Here is a 19,843-nt window from a genome sequence, read left to right as displayed (position 1 = left end):
TTTCTGTTTAAATAGTTGTTAAAATTTAAATTTAACCAGTTTAAACTCTCTCCAGAATAAATTGTACTTTCAAAGGACACAGTTTTTCTGCATTTCTGCAATCTCTTTTTTTTTTGGATACTTGAGTTTAATCACATGCTTTCTTCGGTTTAATATTTAGTCTAATCAGTTTATTGGACATTTTTTTTAAATTACAGATCATTTGATGAAAGTGTTTCTACAACAGATAAAATTCTTAAACTTGCAATCGTCTGCTGCATTACCGCAACAACGTACACTACAGGTACCAGATTAACAATTGCATTCACTCTAAGCAACAGGAGAGAATGAAGTGTTTAACCCTGTTATATTGTCAAAATCGGGGATTGCCGGTTTTGGTGGTCCTGTCCCACAGAGTAGCTCTATTCATAACAAAAAAAAAGGTTGCTCAAAATTTATATGTAGGTCTGTTTAAAGAGAGATGGAGCTAATTCTAAATGACAGTGGCCCTCTGGGACAGGAGTTGCCATTAGAAATGCACTGATCAACCGGCCAGGGACCAGTGGTGTAACAAATTATAAATACTCAAATTACTGCAATTCATTCATTTTTTTCAACAATTTTACTTTTCTAAGTAGCTATAAAATGTACTTGAGTACATTCATACAGTGGTGTATCTCTACTTACTGCACTATATTCCTTCAATCTGTAGTCACTACCTTTTTAATAGGTTTATTTTATCTTGATGTGCTATGTTGCATGAGTTTGTTTTGTGGTGCCAATTCCTAAACAGTCATAGCTTGTTAGTCAGGGTTCAAAGTGAATAACAGCCAGGGCTTATCAAAGTTCATATCCAAAGAGAATCCAATCCAGGCCCACCTCCATTTCATAATTCAAAAGCACTAATTGTAAGGGATTAAAAAGTGTAGCTTTACTTCTTTAACAAACCAAGGCCCAGTTTACACTCTACGTTTTAGTTTCAAAACCGCATTTTAGAATGAAAACGATCCACATCCACACTGGTGTTTAATTTAGCGTTTCTAAAAAGTTCTCCGTCCACCTTACACCGCTGAAAACTCACATCACGTGACCACACACACTCTTTCATGCACTGCAATGTATGTGCATGTCTGAGCCCCAGGCAATCAGCGGGTACTTTGAGCATACCTTCTCAGGTGAGAGCAGCACAGGTCGGACAGTTTATCAAGAATCTTCCGCTGGATCTCATCTCACTATATTTGTTAAATGTGATATTTAATTCATCTTGTCTCTATCAAACAACTGGTCTTTTGAATCTATTACTTGTTGTCAGTATCAATATCAATTTAACCGCGTACACTGATTCTACATATTGACTGATTGCTTGCCTTAATTTCCTATATTGTCTTTATTGTGCGTTATACTTTTATAATGGCCATTATTGATTATTAAAACTGATATTCACCAAAAGAGACATGTTATGTTTTGTATTTTTCAATGAAAATTATAGGAGGCAGTTATACTATAGGCTCCATTTTGTTATAAATATGCATGCAGTGAAGATGACGAATGTCAGATAGGTGAATGTCTGCAGCCACTCCGTTTTCAGATGTCTCCATTTTCCCCCATTCAACTGACACGGAGCAGCAGCATTTTGAAATGAAAACGGCCTCTTAAGTGGTTTCAAAATGCTATGTTTTCGGGGCTCAAAAACTCCAGGGTAGTGTGGACTGAAGGCGTAACCATATGAAAACTTGTGTTTTAAAACTAAGCCGTATTAGTGTAAACAGGGCCTAAAATGATTACAAGTTTAACATGCAAAATTAAATCAAAGGTCATAACTGTCCAGCATGATGTTGTAGTCATGAAATCCAGTCAGCATATGACATAATCGGGTGACACTGCAGAGATCATTTGTGTTTTTAAAAATGATTGAACATGCATTGATCTTGCTGTTGTGTTGTGAGTTGTGAGAAGAGTGGAAATGTCAAATGCTATGAAACAAATGTTTTGAGAGTTGATGGAACAGTAACAGTGAAACTTACTCACATAGACTGCTCTGTATTTTTCTTGTTTAATTGTATATTTTTACTTTTAAGCTATATCACTGATTGTGTTTTGTTCATTAAAAGCTTCTGACACTTACATTTTCACTTAATGTCATTTATTAATGTAATTTAAATGGAAAAGGCCTAACAAGTGTTAATGGTTGATTTATGTATGTGCATGTTTATTGAAATCAAGGTTTATTATAACCAAATGTTCCAGACCTTTGACCTACACTGTAAAAAGTAAAGGTGCTTCAAGTACCCTGTTGAGTACTCAAGGAACTTTAAAATGTGTTTTAAATGCCTCAAAGCTCTTTCTCTCAAAATGGGGTTCCTTGAGGAACCACTGACAGTCTTTGCAGTGCTTGCAGGACCCTTTTGCAGTAACTGGGATCCTACAAGCACTTTTTGTCAATACTGAGGTTCTGGAGTCACTGTTTCCTTACACTAAGACCTCGAAGCACTTTGAAAGTTATTGGAGGAACTCAATTTTCAAAAAAAGAGTTACTGAATGATCTATGAACTTATATAATGGTTCCTGGTGGATCTCTCCTCTAAAAGCTAGCACTTAAAGGAACCAAGAGATATTTTTTTGGTCATAATTAAATAGACAATTGTGGAGACCAAAAAATGAGATGGATGTTCATTTACTTAATATTTACTTAGTTATTTGTGCTTTTAGAATGATATGAAATTTGGTGTTTGTTTTTCTTTTTTGTGTGGCACTCACTGTGAACACAAGAATATCAATGATTAGAGTCTAAATGTTAACTTGATTGCAGTTAGGAGACTGACTGGGAAATTGTGAAAAAATTTGAAAATGTAAAAGTAATTTTGGAGGATAAAATACAAATGAGCCACAACAGAGGGGAAAAAAAAGAGACAAAAAACATGCACAGGCTTGTACAATTATGAAAATTATAATTATTATAGGGGACTAATTAAATTTCACTTAACCTCATTAGACCCTTGAATTTTGACATTTAAAACAATAATGACAACAACAACTGCTGCAATAATAATATTAACAATAATAATAATAATAAATATTAAGCTATTATTATTATTATTGTTATTTTTATAAAAATAGAACTATATAACACAGTTCTTCAAAAATCCACTCATGAAAAATATTTAAGATATTACTAAACTTAAGTATATAGGCTATGGGCTCTGGTTTATTAATAAAAAGTATTCCTCCAGTTTGTTTTGATAAACCAACAAAGATAACTTGCTAATGAATGCAGTATTTTGTACATTTTTATTTTTCTGAATTAAATGTTTTTTTCATCTGTTTCTTGGATTAATGGAATGGAATTATTTATGTTGCCAAAAAAAACTAAAAAAATTAACCGGAACTAACAAAATAATATAAACATGACGCGGACGCGCGCACTTGGATCTCACCAGTCATCCTGCACGCGCAGGTGCCGGTCGCAGGAGCGTTTTCAAATAGCGATTTGTAACGGCTCCTTTCCTCCATTTCGTGACTGCTATCATCTCTAACACACGGAAGGTGAGTAAGTTGGCAAAATAAATATACAAATTAGATACGATTTGCACACAAATATCTTCACTGTTTTAGGAACGTCTTGCGAAGCGATTGCTGTTGTATAAGATTGGGTAAACATTATTACTTTGCGATAATAACAATCGGCTGGAAATACATAATCACTCAAATTACATGTCTACCTTACACAAATATAAATAATTTGATGTAAAATATTGATTTATGTCGAAATATTTTATTGTCATTGAACACAAAGCTTCCATGAAAGCCATTGCAAGCGACCGTTAATTTCAAATAAAACATATATCGTTATACATTCGTACTTATTAGAGGGCTTTTTTCCACAAATATATGTATTTATTTATTGTCTTCCCTTACATATACAGTGTGTATGTAGCAAGTGTCTTGAGCAGGGTTGCTTATATTATTTTCTAGCTGCGATGCTATCTAATATTCTTTCCTTATATTGTTTGCAAGTAATATTATGCATTTGTTATTATTTTTGTTTCTTAAACAGTTACCTGTGTGACAAATTGTGTCTAAGTTATGTACTTCAATACATTTTTTATTCATTCACACAAATAATGTACATAAAGCCTGCTTTTTTCCTTCTCAGAACATCCACATAAACCCTGAAATTGTTCAGTATTCTCTCAAACAGCCGTTTGAGTCACCTCAAATGTAAGTATTTTTTTAAGTAACTAACTGAATTGGAAATAAATGTAAAAATACTTCATTTAACAAACAATATTATTTGATAATCATTATCCAGCTGGGTAACACTGAACTGATGACATTAAACTTTTAACCTTTTAAGTGTCTAAAATCACTCACTATTTTCTCATTTGCTCGTTTCTGATGTATCCATATCAGGTGTAAATCATTGTGATTTTTGCTCTGAATGAATGACTATTAACATGGTGTGAAGAACAAAATCTGCTCTTTATTAACAATTGGAATCTATTCTAGGATCGTCCTAGGCTTGCCCATGCTGATGGCCTGCACCACAGCAGTGCTGGAGCTAAATTTCCTGTCGGACAACATCGTCAGGATTCTTTGACTAGTTAGAGAAAATCCACATTTTAGCCATAGAGACTTTTGCTTGTCCCACTTTAATCACAGTAATGCATATCTGGCTAACTCCATAGAAAATGTCTGTTCCTCGTATTATTAGATCAAGAATTTAATTTACTATGTGTTCTAGAAAAAAATCTATTAAAAATCAAACCAGAAAAATGGCAAATAAGTGAAAATATATATATATTTTTTTAGTTCGGTCTTCTAAATGTCAAGCCACTTGCACCTAAAGCACGTATTGTAAATGAACAGACAACAATCTTAATGCACTAATAATCCTAATCTTAATGTCTTACTGAAACCTGCTTAAACAAATGACTACAGTATGTTAGTTTAAAACGAAGCCGCTTTGAACTTGAATTTAATTCAATTATATTTATTATTAGATAAAGCAACATAATGCTTGGGTAATACATTTAAAATTAATAGTTGTTCAATTAAAATATTATTTACAAAGTGTCCACCAAATTATAGTTTTTTTTACAGAGTAGTTAGTTAGTTAATACCGCCTCACAAATAAACATGGTTTAAAGTAAATAAAAATTTCCCATCATTTACCCACCTCTAATATGTTCCAAACCAGTTTGATTTTCACTTATTTAGTTGAGCGCAACACATTATATTTTGATTAAAGCGGAACATTTTTAACCGTTAAAAATAAATTATAACCAGTATAACAAAAGTATGGATTGTGGTTATAGGTTTTCTGTTTTCAGTTCAACAGATGAAAGAAACTTAAAAAGGATTGGAACAAGTGAAGGTTGAGTAAATGATGACAGAATTAATTTTTTTGGGTGAACTGTCACTTTAAAGTGGAGGTGAAGCACTCAGTCAAGTTTACATTCATTTGTAAATTGATTTCCAGTTTAGTGAAAATATAATAAACTTGATTAATGTAACCATTATTGAAGAAAAGAACATGTTTTACAATAGTTTATATTTTTAGAGCTAGGGTGCAGCTATTTTGGAATATCACTGTCTGACGTCACGAGGTTGGTTCCGTTCCCTCAGCTGAACAGATACAGTGGAAGATATGGACTGAACACGGAGACTGGAAAGCCTAATTTAACACAATGCGTGAAGGTTTGGATGTGCATCACAGAGCTAGTGCAAATACAAGCATTACATTTACAGTTAAAGTCAGAATTATTAGCCTCACTTTGAATTTTTTTTCTTTTTTCCCAAATGATGTTTAGCAGAGGAAGGCAATTTTCACAGTATGTCTGATAATATTTTTTCTTCTGGAGAAAGTCTTATTTGTTTTATTTCAGCTAGAATAAAAGCTGTTTTTATTTTTTTTAAAGCCATTTTAAGGTCAAAATTATTAGCCCTTTTAAGTTATATTTTTTGATAGTCTACAGAACAAACCATCGTTATACAATAACTTGCCTAATTACCCTAACCTGCCTAGTTAACCTAATTAAAAAATATCTAGTAAAATATTATTTACTCTCATCATGGCAAAGATAAAATAAAACAGTTATTAGAAATAAGTTATCAAAACTATTATGTTTAGAAATGTGTTTAAAAATTTGGAAATTAGGGGAAAAAAAATAAACAATGGGTGCTAATAATTAAATGGGGCTAATAATTCTGACTTGAACTGTATGTCCGAAACATAAAAATACATTTATACATTTTTAAATTTGTCTTTCATTACCGATCGTTTGATGTGCTTTGGTCCACTCTCTGTATTACGATGCCTGACTGCCCTCAATGTCTTTAACAAGATCTGGTACCTGACGTAATGGAGGCGGGTACTTTCACTTTCACTATATAGCCTCTCACTTCTGTTCATGTTTAAACCAAACTAAGAACGGTGCCGTTTTTCACTTCACAGTTTTTTTTCGTGCTTCATATTTAATGTTGAAAGATTATTGTAATCGTTGCATTAGTCTGAATGTAAATCATCGTGCCAGGCAGCGCTGCACCAGTGTGAGAAAGTAGACCAAAGCACATCAAATGAACAGTATTTAAAAAAAAAAATAAAAAAAATAGTAACATATAAAAAAAAGTTTAGATTTTAGACACAAGTCTGTTCCTTGTATTTGTACCAGCTCTGCGATGCATGTCCACAACTTCACACATTGTGTTAAATTAGGCTTATCAGTCTTCATGTTCAGTCCATTATTTCCACGAGATCGGTTCAGTTGAGGGAACGGAACCAACCCCGTGATGTCACACACAGCGACATTCCAAAATAGCTGCACCCCAGCTCTAAAAACTACAGTAAAACATGTCATTCTCTTCTAAATGGTTACATTAATCGAGTTTGTAATATATATTTTTATTAAAGTAGAAAACAATTCGCAAAATAATGTAAACTTGACAGACTGCTTTACTTTCATTTATATATTTAAAAAAAAAACAAGACCAACTTTATATTAAGGCACCTTAACCACAGTACTTAAAGTTAAATTGATAATATGGTACAATGCACTTATTAAGTACTGTATATGTTTTTACATTGTATTATTGTAAAACTTATTGTTGAGCCCTGTAATATTAATTTCTGTATTTCAAAGGCCACTTAAATTTAGTCTAAAAACAATATTTGACCATGCATAATTGATTTAAATTTTTAACTCATAATTTTCTCTTTATTTAATGTGTTTTTAAATCAACTAATGGTTAATTTAAAAATGCTAATAACTACAACCTGAATAAAATAACAATATCGCAAATGCAGTACACAAAATTATAGTGCATTATCTGTGTGAATGAGTGGGAAAATATGTGGGGTCCACTAAAGAGGGAGTGGTTTCAGACAGCTTTTGTGTTGTCTTATTTCTGCTTGTGCTCCGATATTTGAGAGGTTTACATTCTATGGATTTTGCCTTTATTGATGTATATGGGCACTCTGCAAGAGGTTTAAAAAATCCTTTTATATAAATTGAGACAATTCCTAATTTTTATTGATGTTTCCTTTTGTTATTCAGAAATGTTCAGCATATCTTTTGTGAATATGTCTTGATAAGTTAAAAAAAATGGCTCTGGGAATATTGTGAATTTCCTTTGTTTTCATAACTTCTCAGGTTAACTACTTTTTAATTTACTTTTATAGGGACACCTCCAATGTGAAGCAGTGGACAGCTAAAGATGTTGCTGGCTGTTATAGCTAGACATTATTTAAATTTGATTATTTGCATTAAAATGTATATTACATTATTAATCATATTATATGTGAATGTAATTGTGATGTATATTGATTAATAAAAGTAATTATTTATGAAAATGCGATTGTATTTTTAAAAATCTATAAACATGTATAGATAGAAAGATAGATACATTGATTGATAGATACATAGATGGATAGATAGATAGATGTATATTAAATTTGTGATTAAACATGTTTGCACAAACCATAATTAAGAGAGATAGGAAAAACAAGCATTAAAAATAAAATGGTGCTTCAAAGCACTCAAGGTGGTTCCTGGTCATTCTTAATAAGAGGGTTCCTCAGAGAACTGCTTCTTTTGAAATGGTGCCTAGAGTGTTCTTTAGAGGGTTCCGCCGGCGTGGCAATGTGAAGAACCCCAAAAAGTGCCTACATGAACCTTTCATTTTTAGTGTTAATAAGAGGGTTCCTCCAGGAACCCTTGAAGTTCCTCAAAGAACTGCCCTTTTCTGAAATGGTGCCTAGAGGTTCTTTAGAGGGTTGTGGCAATGTGAAAAACCCCAAAAAGTGCCTCCAGGAACCTTTAATTTTTACAGTGTATGACATTTGTACCTTTGAATCGAGACTTTGAGAACTCCTGCCTATTTTCATAGCTAGATTTGAGCCCCTTAGGTTTTGTTCCAAATATAAATGCATCAACCTGCTTTCTGTCAGCCTATTATAGGTGCATTATTAATTACTATAATATAATACTGGTATACATATTTTTGACTTAATATACTATTATAGGTATATTAATGTAAATTCACATTTTACATGCAGTTGAAGTTAGAATTATTAGCCCCCTGTATATTAAAGAAAAGACATTTTTTCAACCCATTTCTAAACATAATAGTTTAATAAATAATTTCTGATAACTGATTTCTTTTATTGTTGCCATGATGACAGTACATTATATTTTACTAGTCATTTTTCAAGACACTATTATTCAATTAGGCAAATCATTGTATAACAATGGGTTGTTCTGTAGACAATCAAAAAAATATTGCTTAAGGGGGCTAATAGTATTGACCTTAAATTTTTTTTTTTTTAAATAACAACTGCTTTTACACTAGCTTAAATAAACAAATAAGACTTTTTCATAAGAAAAAAATATTAGGAACTGTGAAAAATTCATTGCTCTGTTAAGCATCATTTGGGAAATATTTGGAAAATAAAATTCACAGGAGGGCTAATAATTTGACTTCAACTGTATATAGTTGTAAAATAATTTAACTTGCAAACACCATTTACTCAATTTACTTAGACACAATTTAGATAAAATTTGTACAATTTACTTAGAAACACTTAAAATGCTACTTATAATACTCTTTCTTCTTGAGTACTTTAGAAGGGCTACTTTATACATATATTTCAGTAGTATTTAGAAGAGATACTTTGTCATACTTGTACTACATTTTTGGCAAGTAATTGTTCTTTTATTTCAGTATTAACTGGTACCAAAGTCAATAGTTTTGGCAACCCTATATGTGGTAATGTAGAATCACAGGCTACTTACATGTCAAATACATTACTATCAATGAGAATGTTGTCTAGATGGTGTACCTGGGCAGCTGCGTGTGCACCCAAAATAGTAACACGTTACTGTGAATAATAAAGAAAATAATGAGAAACAGAAACAGTGTAGTGGTGTCTTATTTAAATCAAATATGAAAAGAAACGAAATATAAAAAGCTCAATTCAACCAAACAAATAAATAAGCTTAAATGAATGTGTATAGTGCGTGCACGTGTATGCGTGCATGCCTCACTTTCAATGTGTGGCCCCCCACACTGGCCATCACACACACCAAACCACTTATTGTTGTTAAAAACACAAGCGATGCTGCCACCAGGCATATTCAGAAAACAGGATCTTTATGCAAGGCAGGTGTTGGATACAAGTGCAGTATCTCTCAGATTTGTTTTGGACCAGATGGACTGCTAGAATATTTGCCTCATTGCAAGAAAGTCAAAAATGGTCTAAGGCCCACAGGGACTTGCAAATAGGAGATGTGGTTTGATAGTGGATCACTCTGCACCAAGAAACTCATGGTTGATGGGCAGGATCATAAAGACTACGCCAGACTCAAAGGGGATAGTCAGACTTGTTGTGGTGCAAACAAAAACTAACACATATACAAAGACCTATTACTAAGCTTTGTTAGAAGAGACTGAGTTGATAAATGCAACCACAAGCAAGGACTATACAAAGGAACTCACTATCTATGGCTCTGTAAAGAATAAGTGGTAATTGATATAGTCTCTCATTCTATACAATTTGGGGCCGGAATGTTAGAGCATATTTCTTATGCAAAATTGTAGAATATATGTATAGTTATCATTATAGTTATGCATTTATACTGTCTACAATCAAAAGAATGTTTATATTGGTTACTGCATGCTTTAATTATGCCTTGGTTTATTGATGACGGATCACGTCATTTCCTTGTTGTAAACAGAGAAAGAGACTGAGTGATACAGTTTTTGACTGTCGTTCCATATTTTATCGTTAATAAAGATAAAAGATTGTTCCTACTTTAAGAACAAATTAAACAAAGAAGAAGATATAACGACTTGGATGACGGTCAGACTGGTTACTAAAAGGATCATATTTTCAAGCTTGTATAATGGAGTGCCATTATACAATAGGTTTATTTACATCTTGTAAAAGGGGTAAATACAAGTCCTTTAAAAAAAGTCCTTATTCTTACATTGTATTTGATACACAATATTTATCATTAGTTTATTATTTACTTATTACTATCTATACAAAAGTTTATCAGAGATATATAAATGCTACAATAGAAAAAAATATACAAAGTGTACAGTTTTTCTCATGGATGCTAATAAGCTGATTATTTAAATCAGATGTTTTAAGTCAGAAAAAATATACAAATGTACAGGACAAAGGGTTTTTGGGGCTGAAGTTAGGAACCACGGCATTAAACAGTACATATTCAGTTTTATGTCACATCTCACTTCAATGTTGGTACATGTAAGAGCCATATTTTATAGTTTATTGTTCAAAGTAATTATGATATTTATTGTGTTATATAATGTGTTTCTTGTGATTTGTACTTTGTTACTTTTCTACTGCGCATGTGTATGCTGTTTTAGTATTCATGTTTGTGGCAAATGTGAGTTGTTAATGTGATGTGCAGGAGTTGGAGAGCACAAGTTTTTTACTGTAAAAGTGTAAAATTGGAGTCATATTCATCAAGCTGGAACGAACAAGTGTAAGTAATGTAAGTGGATTGTGACGACGACACAATGTAATGTGGATGTCTGATACAAAAATAAATGAAGATACACATAATTAGATGGACTCTTGTGCTGTCATCAAGTGAAAGAGCACTAATACATGTCAGAACTTGTGAAATGGTCAAAAGAAGGTTGCATGTTAGAAGAAACATGGTACAGTTAGGAGGAAAAATGCAAAACTTATAAATAATAAATATTGTTATTATTATTAACATTTGTGAATATCAACAGCTTAAATCTGGAATTACTGTAAGTTAAAATAACTATATAGAACAAAATAAGTAAATGACAAATTCTCAAATACATAAAATGATCCTCAAATAAATGAAACAAAATAAAAACATGCAAATGAAAGTAAATTCTCCTTTAAATAACAGAACAATATATCTGGTGGAGTTGGTGATAACACATTTTTAAATGAAACTTTTTACTTAAAAAATAACTTTGCTGCATAGATTAAAAACCATATTAAACAGTCAAAATTGTCAACTACATTTCACCCAACAAAGATAAAATTATAGTTTATTTACTTACTATTTGACTTTTTTTCTTCACAATGAGGTGAGCAAAATTATCGATATGCACAAGAAATTGTACATTATTTAAAATATTATTTGCTTTAATCCACTGCCTGGGTAAACATTTTTTAGAGTGAGCACAAGAGTAGTGAGTAAAAAACATCCGAACACTTGATGTATTTGTGAGCATGCATTCAGATGCATGTTCATTTATCTGAATTAACTAATGCCACTGAGCGTAATTCATAGCAGTTGCCACATCTGGAAAACTACAGGTAAGATCTATTTTGTCAAATGTGCATCCTCACTCTCATCCCACTACATGGCATGTGCCGATTACTGTTTCCCAAGGTGAGGATTAAAGCTAAGAATATTGTAAATAGTGTTTTACAATAGTCTCTGTTGGAACTTGAATTTGAACTATACATTAGTGATGGAAAAAAGTAAACAATGTAGCTGTCATCATTCTTAAAACTAAAAAAGATGAAAAAGAATGATGTCCTTTATTTAATCTTTCAGATCTGATTAATCGAATTATCAAATGAAAAATTGCCTGATTAATTGATTATGGAAATAACTGCTCATTTGGAATACATGCACAATACTATGCCAAAAGTCCTCTAACAAAAAGCTTTGGTACAAATGCATGCACCCTTACAACCCTAAGATATACCATAAAATGCTATATGTACATTTGTAAACACTTTTTACTAGAAAATATGAATGTAAAAAGCTTTGTGTTACTTTTTCAATTATTACAGTACCTCTCAGAGTTAGTCGCAGGTCAGCGTTGTCAGGTCTGAGGGAGGTTCTAAACTCAGCTCTGCTTGTGAACTACTATATGGCTCTGTTACTCCATGACTAACCAGATCATCAATTAAAACTCCGATGTAGCTTTGTGTGCGTGACAAGGACAATGGAGACATGGAGCGAGATGTTCGACCTGCGTTGACCCCAGCCCACAAGCCCTTGAAAGACACATATAAGACAAAGTCAGAAAACAATGGAAAATAAATAGTAGTATTTATATTTACTACTACTTATTTGAAAAAATATATAATTTTTAATTAAGTCACATGATTGTAGAATGCTAAACTTATAGTGAAAACAACTATTTCTGTTTAATAGTTGTTAAAATTTAAATTTAACCAGTTTAAACTCTCTCCAGAATAAATTGTACTTTCAAGGACACAGTTTTTCTGCATTCTGCAATCTCTTTTTTTTTTGGATACTTGAGTTTAATCACATGCTTTCTTCGGTTTAATATTTAGTCTAATCAGTTTATTGGACATTTTTTTTAAATTACAGATCATTTGATGAAAGTGTTTCTACAACAGATAAAATTCTTAAACTTGCAATCGTCTGCTGCATTACCGCAACAACGTACACTACAGGTACCAGATTAACATTGCATTCACTCTAAGCAAACAGGAGAGAATGAAGTGTTTAACCCTGTTATATTGTCAAAATCGGGGATTGCCGGTTTTGGTGGTCCTGTCCCACAGAGTAGCTCTATCATAACAAAAAAAAAGGTTGCTCAAAATTTATATGTAGGTCTGTTTAAAGAGAGATGGAGCTAATTCTAAATGACAGTGGCCCTCTGGACAGGAGTTGCCATTAGAAATGCACTGATCAACCGGCCAGGGACCAGTGGTTGTAACAATTATAAATACTCAAATTACTGCAATTCATCATTTTTTTCAACAATTTTACTTTTCTAAGTAGCTATAAATGTACTTGAGTACATTCATACAGTGGTGTATCTCTACTTACTGCACTATATTCCTTCAATCTGTAGTCACTACCTTTTTAATAGGTTTATTTTATCTTGATGTGCTATGTTGCATGAGTTTGTTTTGTGGTGCCAATTCCTAAACAGTCATAGCTTGTTAGTCAGGGTTCAAAGTGAATAACAGCCAGGGCTTATCAAAGTTCATATCCAAAGAGAATCCAATCCAGGCCCACCTCCATTTCATAATTCAAAAGCACTAATTGTAAGGGATTAAAAAGTGTAGCTTTACTTCTTTAACAACCAAGGCCCAGTTTACACTCTACGTTTTAGTTTCAAAACCGCATTTTAGAATGAAAACGATCCACATCCACACTGGTGTTTAATTTAGCGTTTCTAAAAGTTCTCCGTCCACCTACACCGCTGAAAACTCACATCACGTGACCACACACACTCTTTCATGCACTGCAATGTATGTGCATGTCTGAGCCCCAGGCAATCAGCGGGTACTTTGAGCATACCTTCTCAGGTGAGAGCAGCACAGGTCGGACAGTTATCAAGAATCTTCCGCTGGATCTCATCTCACTATATTTGTTAAATGTGATATTTAATTCATCTTGTCTCTATCAAACAACTGGTCTTTTGAATCTATTACTTGTTGTCAGTATCAATATCAATTTAATCCGCGTACACTGTTCTACATATTGACTGATTGCTTGCCTTAATTTCCTATATTGTCTTTATTGTGCGTTATACTTTTATAATGGCCATTATTGATTATTAAAACTGATATTCACCAAAAGAGACATGTTATGTTTTGTATTTTCAATGAAAATTATAGGAGGCAGTTTATACTATAGGCTCCATTTTGTTATAAATATGCATGCAGTGAAGATGACGAATGTCAGATAGGTGAATGTCTGCAGCCACTCCGTTTTCAGATGTCTCCATTTTCCCCCATTCAACTGACACGGAGCAGCAGCATTTTGAAATGAAAACGGCCTCTTAAGTGGTTTCAAAATGCTATGTTTTCGGGGCTCAAAAACTCCAGGGTAGTGTGGACTGAAGGCGTAACCATATGAAAACTTGTGTTTTAAAACTAAGCCGTATTAGTGTAAACAGGGCCTAAAATGATTACAAGGTTAACATGCAAAATTAAATCAAAGGTCATAACTGTCCAGCATGATGTTGTAGTCATGAAATCCAGTCAGCATATGACATAATCGGGTGACACTGCAGAGATCATTTGTGTTTTTAAAAATGATTGAACATGCATTGATCTTGCTGTTGTGTTGTGAGTTGTGAGAAGAGTGGAAATGTCAAATGCTATGAAACAAATGTTTTGAGAGTTGATGGAACAGTAAACAGTGAAACTTACTCACATAGACTGCTCTGTATTTTTCTTGTTTAATTGTATATTTTTACTTTTAAGCTATATCACTGATTGTGTTTGTTCATTAAAAGCTTCTGACACTTACATTTTCACTTAATGTCATTTATTAATGTAATTTAAATGGAAAGGCCTAACAAGTGTTAATGGTTGATTTATGTATGTGCATGTTTATTGAAATCAAGGTTTATTATAACCAAATGTTCCAGACCTTTGACCTACACTGTAAAAAGTAAAGGTGCTTCAAGTACCCTGTTGAGTACTCAAGGAACTTTAAAATGTGTTTTAAATGCCTCAAAGCTCTTTCTCTCAAAATGGGGTTTCCTTGAGGAACCACTGACAGTCTTTGCAGTGCTGCAGGACCCTTTTGCAGTAACTGGGATCCTACAAGCACTTTTTGTCAATACTGAGGTTCTGGAGTCACTGTTTCCTTACACTAAGACCTCGAAGCACTTTGAAAGTTATTGGAGGAACTCAATTTTCAAAAAAAGAGTTACTGAATGATCTATGAACTTATATAATGGTTCCTGGTGGATCTCTCCTCTAAAAGCTAGCACTTAAAGGAACCAAGAGATATTTTTTTGGTCATAATTAAATAGACAATTGTGGAGACCAGAAAATGAGATGGATGTTCATTTACTTAATATTTACTTAGTTATTTGTGCTTTTAGAATGATATGAAATTTGGTGTTTGTTTTTCTTTTTTGTGTGGCACTCACTGTGAACATAAGAATATCAATGATTAGAGTCTAAATGTTAACTTGATTGCAGTTAGGAGACTGACTGGGAAATTGTGAAAAAATGTTAAAATGTAAAAGTATTTTTGGAAGATTAAATACAAATGAGCCACAACAGAGGGGAAAAAAAGAGACAAAAACATGCACAGGCTTGTACAATTATGAAAATGATAATTATTATAGGGGACTAATTCAATTTTCTGTCACTTAACCTCATTAGACCCTTGAATTTTGACATTTAAAACAATAATAATAACAACAACTGCTGCAATAAAAATATTAACAATAATAATAATAATAAATATTAAGCTATTATTATTATTATTGTTATTTTTTATAAAAATAGAACTATATAACACAGTTCTTCAAAAATCCACTCATGAAAAATATTTAAGATATTCCTAAACTTAAGTATATAGGCTATGGGCTCTGGTTTATTAATAAAAAGTATTCCTCCAGTTTGTTTTGATAAACCAACAAAAATAACTTGCTAATGAATGCAGTATTTTGTACATTTTTATTTTTCTGAATTAAATGTTTTTTTCATCTGTTTCTTGGATTAATGGAATGGAATTATTTATGTTGCCAAAAAAATAAATAAAAATTAACCGGAACTAACAAAATAATATAAACATGACGCGGACGCGCGCACTTGGAACTCACCAGTCATCCTGCACGCGCAGGTGCCGGTCCGCAGGAGCGTTTTCAAATAGCGATTTGTAACGGCTCCTTTCCTCCATTTCGTGACTGCTATCATCTCTAACACACGGAAGGTGAGTAAGTTGGCAAAATAAATATACAAATTAGATACGATTTGCACACAAATATCTTCACTGTTTTAGGAACGTCTTGCGAAGCGATTGCTGTTGTATAAGATTGGGTAAACATTATTACTTTGCGATAATAACAATCGGCTGGAAATACATAATCACTCAAATTACATGTCTACCTTACACAAATATAAATAATTTGATGTAAAATATTGATTTATGTCGAAATATTTTATTGTCATTGAACACAAAGCTTCCATGAAAGCCATTGCAAGCGACCGTTAATTTCAAATAAAACATATATCGTTATACATTCGTACTTATTAGAGGGCTTTTTTTCCACAAATATATGTATTTATTTATTGTCTTCCCTTACATATACAGTGTGTATGTAGCAAGTGTCTTGAGCAGGGTTGCTTATATTATTTTCTAGCTGCGATGCTATCTAATATTCTTTCCTTATATTGTTTGCAAGTAATATATGCATTTGTTATTATTTTTGTTTCTTAAACAGTTACCTGTGTGACAAATTGTGTCTAAGTTATGTACTTCAATACATTTTTTATTCATTCACACAAATAATGTACATAAAGCCTGCTTTTTTCCTTCTCAGAACATCCACATAAACCCTGAAATTGTTCAGTATTCTCTCAAACAGCCGTTTGAGTCACCTCAAATGTAAGTATTTTTTTAAGTAACTAACTGAATTGGAAATAAATGTAAAAATACTTCATTTAACAAACAATATTATTTGATAATCATTATCCAGCTGGGTAACACTGAACTGATGACATTAAACTTTTAACCTTTTAAGTGTCTAAAATCACTCACTTATTTTCTCATTTGCTCGTTTCTGATGTATCCATATCAGGTGTAAATCATTGTGATTTTTGCTCTGAATGAATGACTATTAACATGGTGTGAAGAACAAAATCTGCTCTTTATTAACAATTGGAATCTATTCTAGGATCGTCCTAGGCTTGCCCATGCTGATGGCCTGCACCACAGCAGTGCTGGAGCTAAATTTCCTGTCGGACAACATCGTCAGGATTCTTTGACTAGTTAGAGAAAATCCACATTTTAGCCATAGAGACTTTTGCTTGTCCCACTTTAATCACAGTAATGCATATCTGGCTAACTCCATAGAAAATGTCTGTTCCTCGTATTATTAGATCAAGAATTTAATTTACTATGTGTTCTAGAAAAAAATCTATTAAAAATCAAACCAGAAAAATGGCAAATAAGTGAAAATATATATATATTTTTTTAGTTCGGTCTTCTAAATGTCAAGCCACTTGCACCTAAAGCACGTATTGTAAATGAACAGACAACAATCTTAATGCACTAATAATCCTAATCTTAATGTCTTACTGAAACCTGCTTAAACAAAATGACTACAGTATGTTAGTTTAAAACGAAGCCGCTTTGAACTTGAATTTAATTCAATTATATTTATTATTAGATAAAGCAACATAATGCTTGGGTAATACATTTAAAATTAATAGTTGTTCAATTAAATATTATTTACAAAGTGTCCACCAAATTATAGTTTTTTTACAGAGTAGTTAGTTAGTTAATACCGCCTCACAAATAAACATGGTTTAAAGTAAATAAAAATTTCCCATCATTTACCCACCTCTAATATGTTCCAAACCAGTTTGATTTTCACTTATTTAGTTGAGCGCAACACATTATATTTTGATTAAAGCGGAACATTTTTAACCGTTAAAAATAAATTATAACCAGTATAACAAAAGTATGGATTGTGGTTATAGGTTTTCTGTTTTCAGTTCAACAGATGAAAGAAACTTAAAAAGGATTGGAACAAGTGAAGGTTGAGTAAATGATGACAGAATTAATTTTTTTGGGTGAACTGTCACTTTAAAGTGGAGGTGAAGCACTCAGTCAAGTTTACATTCATTTGTAAATTGATTTCCAGTTTAGTGAAAATATAATAAACTTGATTAATGTAACCATTATTGAAGAAAAGAACATGTTTTACAATAGTTTATATTTTTAGAGCTAGGGTGCAGCTATTTTGGAATATCACTGTCTGACGTCACGAGGTTGGTTCCGTTCCCTCAGCTGAACAGATACAGTGGAAGATATGGACTGAACACGGAGACTGGAAAGCCTAATTTAACACAATGCGTGAAGGTTTGGATGTGCATCACAGAGCTAGTGCAAATACAAGCATTACATTTACAGTTAAAGTCAGAATTATTAGCCTCACTTTGAATTTTTTTTCTTTTTTCCCAAATGATGTTTAGCAGAGGAAGGCAATTTTCACAGTATGTCTGATAATATTTTTTCTTCTGGAGAAAGTCTTATTTGTTTTATTTCAGCTAGAATAAAAGCTGTTTTTATTTTTTTTAAAGCCATTTTAAGGTCAAAATTATTAGCCCTTTTAAGTTATATTTTTTGATAGTCTACAGAACAAACCATCGTTATACAATAACTTGCCTAATTACCCTAACCTGCCTAGTTAACCTAATTAAAAAATATCTAGTAAAATATTATTTACTCTCATCATGGCAAAGATAAAATAAAACAGTTATTAGAAATAAGTTATCAAAACTATTATGTTTAGAAATGTGTTTAAAAATTTGGAAATTAGGGAAAAAAAATAAACAAGGGTGCTAATAATTCAATGGGGCTAATAATTCTGACTTGAACTGTATGTCCGAAACATAAAAATACATTTATACATTTTTAAATTTGTCTTTCATTACCGATCGTTTGATGTGCTTTGGTCCACTCTCTGTATTACGATGCCTGACTGCCCTCAATGTCTTTAACAAGATCTGGTACCTGACGTAATGGAGGCGGGTACTTTCACTTTTCACTATATAGCCTCTCACTTCTGTTCATGTTTAAACCAAACTAAGAACGGTGCCGTTTTTCACTTCACAGTTTTTTTTCGTGCTTCATATTTAATGTTGAAAGATTATTGTAATCGTTGCATTAGTCTGAATGTAAATCATCGTGCCAGGCAGCGTTGCACCAGTGTGAGAAAGTAGACCAAAGCACATCAAATGAACAGTATTTTAAAAAAAAAATAAAAAAAATAGTAACATATAAAAAAAAGTTTAGATTTTAGACACAAGTCTGTTCCTTGTATTTGTACCAGCTCTGCGATGCATGTCCACAACTTCACACATTGTGTTAAATTAGGCTTATCAGTCTTCATGTTCAGTCCATTATTTCCACGAGATCGGTTCAGTTGAGGGAACGGAACCAACCCCGTGATGTCACACACAGCGACATTCCAAAATAGCTGCACCCCAGCTCTAAAAACTACAGTAAAACATGTCATTCTCTTCTAAATGGTTACATTAATCGAGTTTGTAATATATATTTTTATTAAAGTAGAAAACAATTCGCAAAATAATGTAAACTTGACAGACTGCTTTACTTTCATTTATATATTTAAAAAAAAACAAGACCAACTTTATATTAAGGCACCTTAACCACAGTACTTAAAGTTAAATTGATAATATGGTACAATGCACTTATTAAGTACTGTATATGTTTTTACATTGTATTATTGTAAAAACTTATTGTTGAGCCCTGTAATATTAATTTCTGTATTTCAAAGGCCACTTAAATTTAGTCTAAAAACAATATTTGACCATGCATAATTGATTTAAATTTTTAACTCATAATTTTCTCTTTATTTAATGTGT

At 32.3% G+C, this 19,843-nt stretch overlaps 1 protein-coding gene across 1 annotated transcript in view; it reads right to left on the bottom strand.

Annotated features, from left to right (window-relative positions):
• mto1 (mitochondrial tRNA translation optimization 1) overlaps positions 1 to 19,843 on the bottom strand; it is a 76,960-nt gene that overhangs the window by 42,833 nt on the left and 14,284 nt on the right.

Source organism: Danio aesculapii, chromosome 12 (assembly GCF_903798145.1).
Source record: "Danio aesculapii chromosome 12, fDanAes4.1, whole genome shotgun sequence".
Taxonomy (NCBI): Eukaryota; Metazoa; Chordata; class Actinopteri; order Cypriniformes; family Danionidae; genus Danio; species Danio aesculapii.
This window is presented reverse-complemented; position numbering and strand designations above follow the sequence as displayed.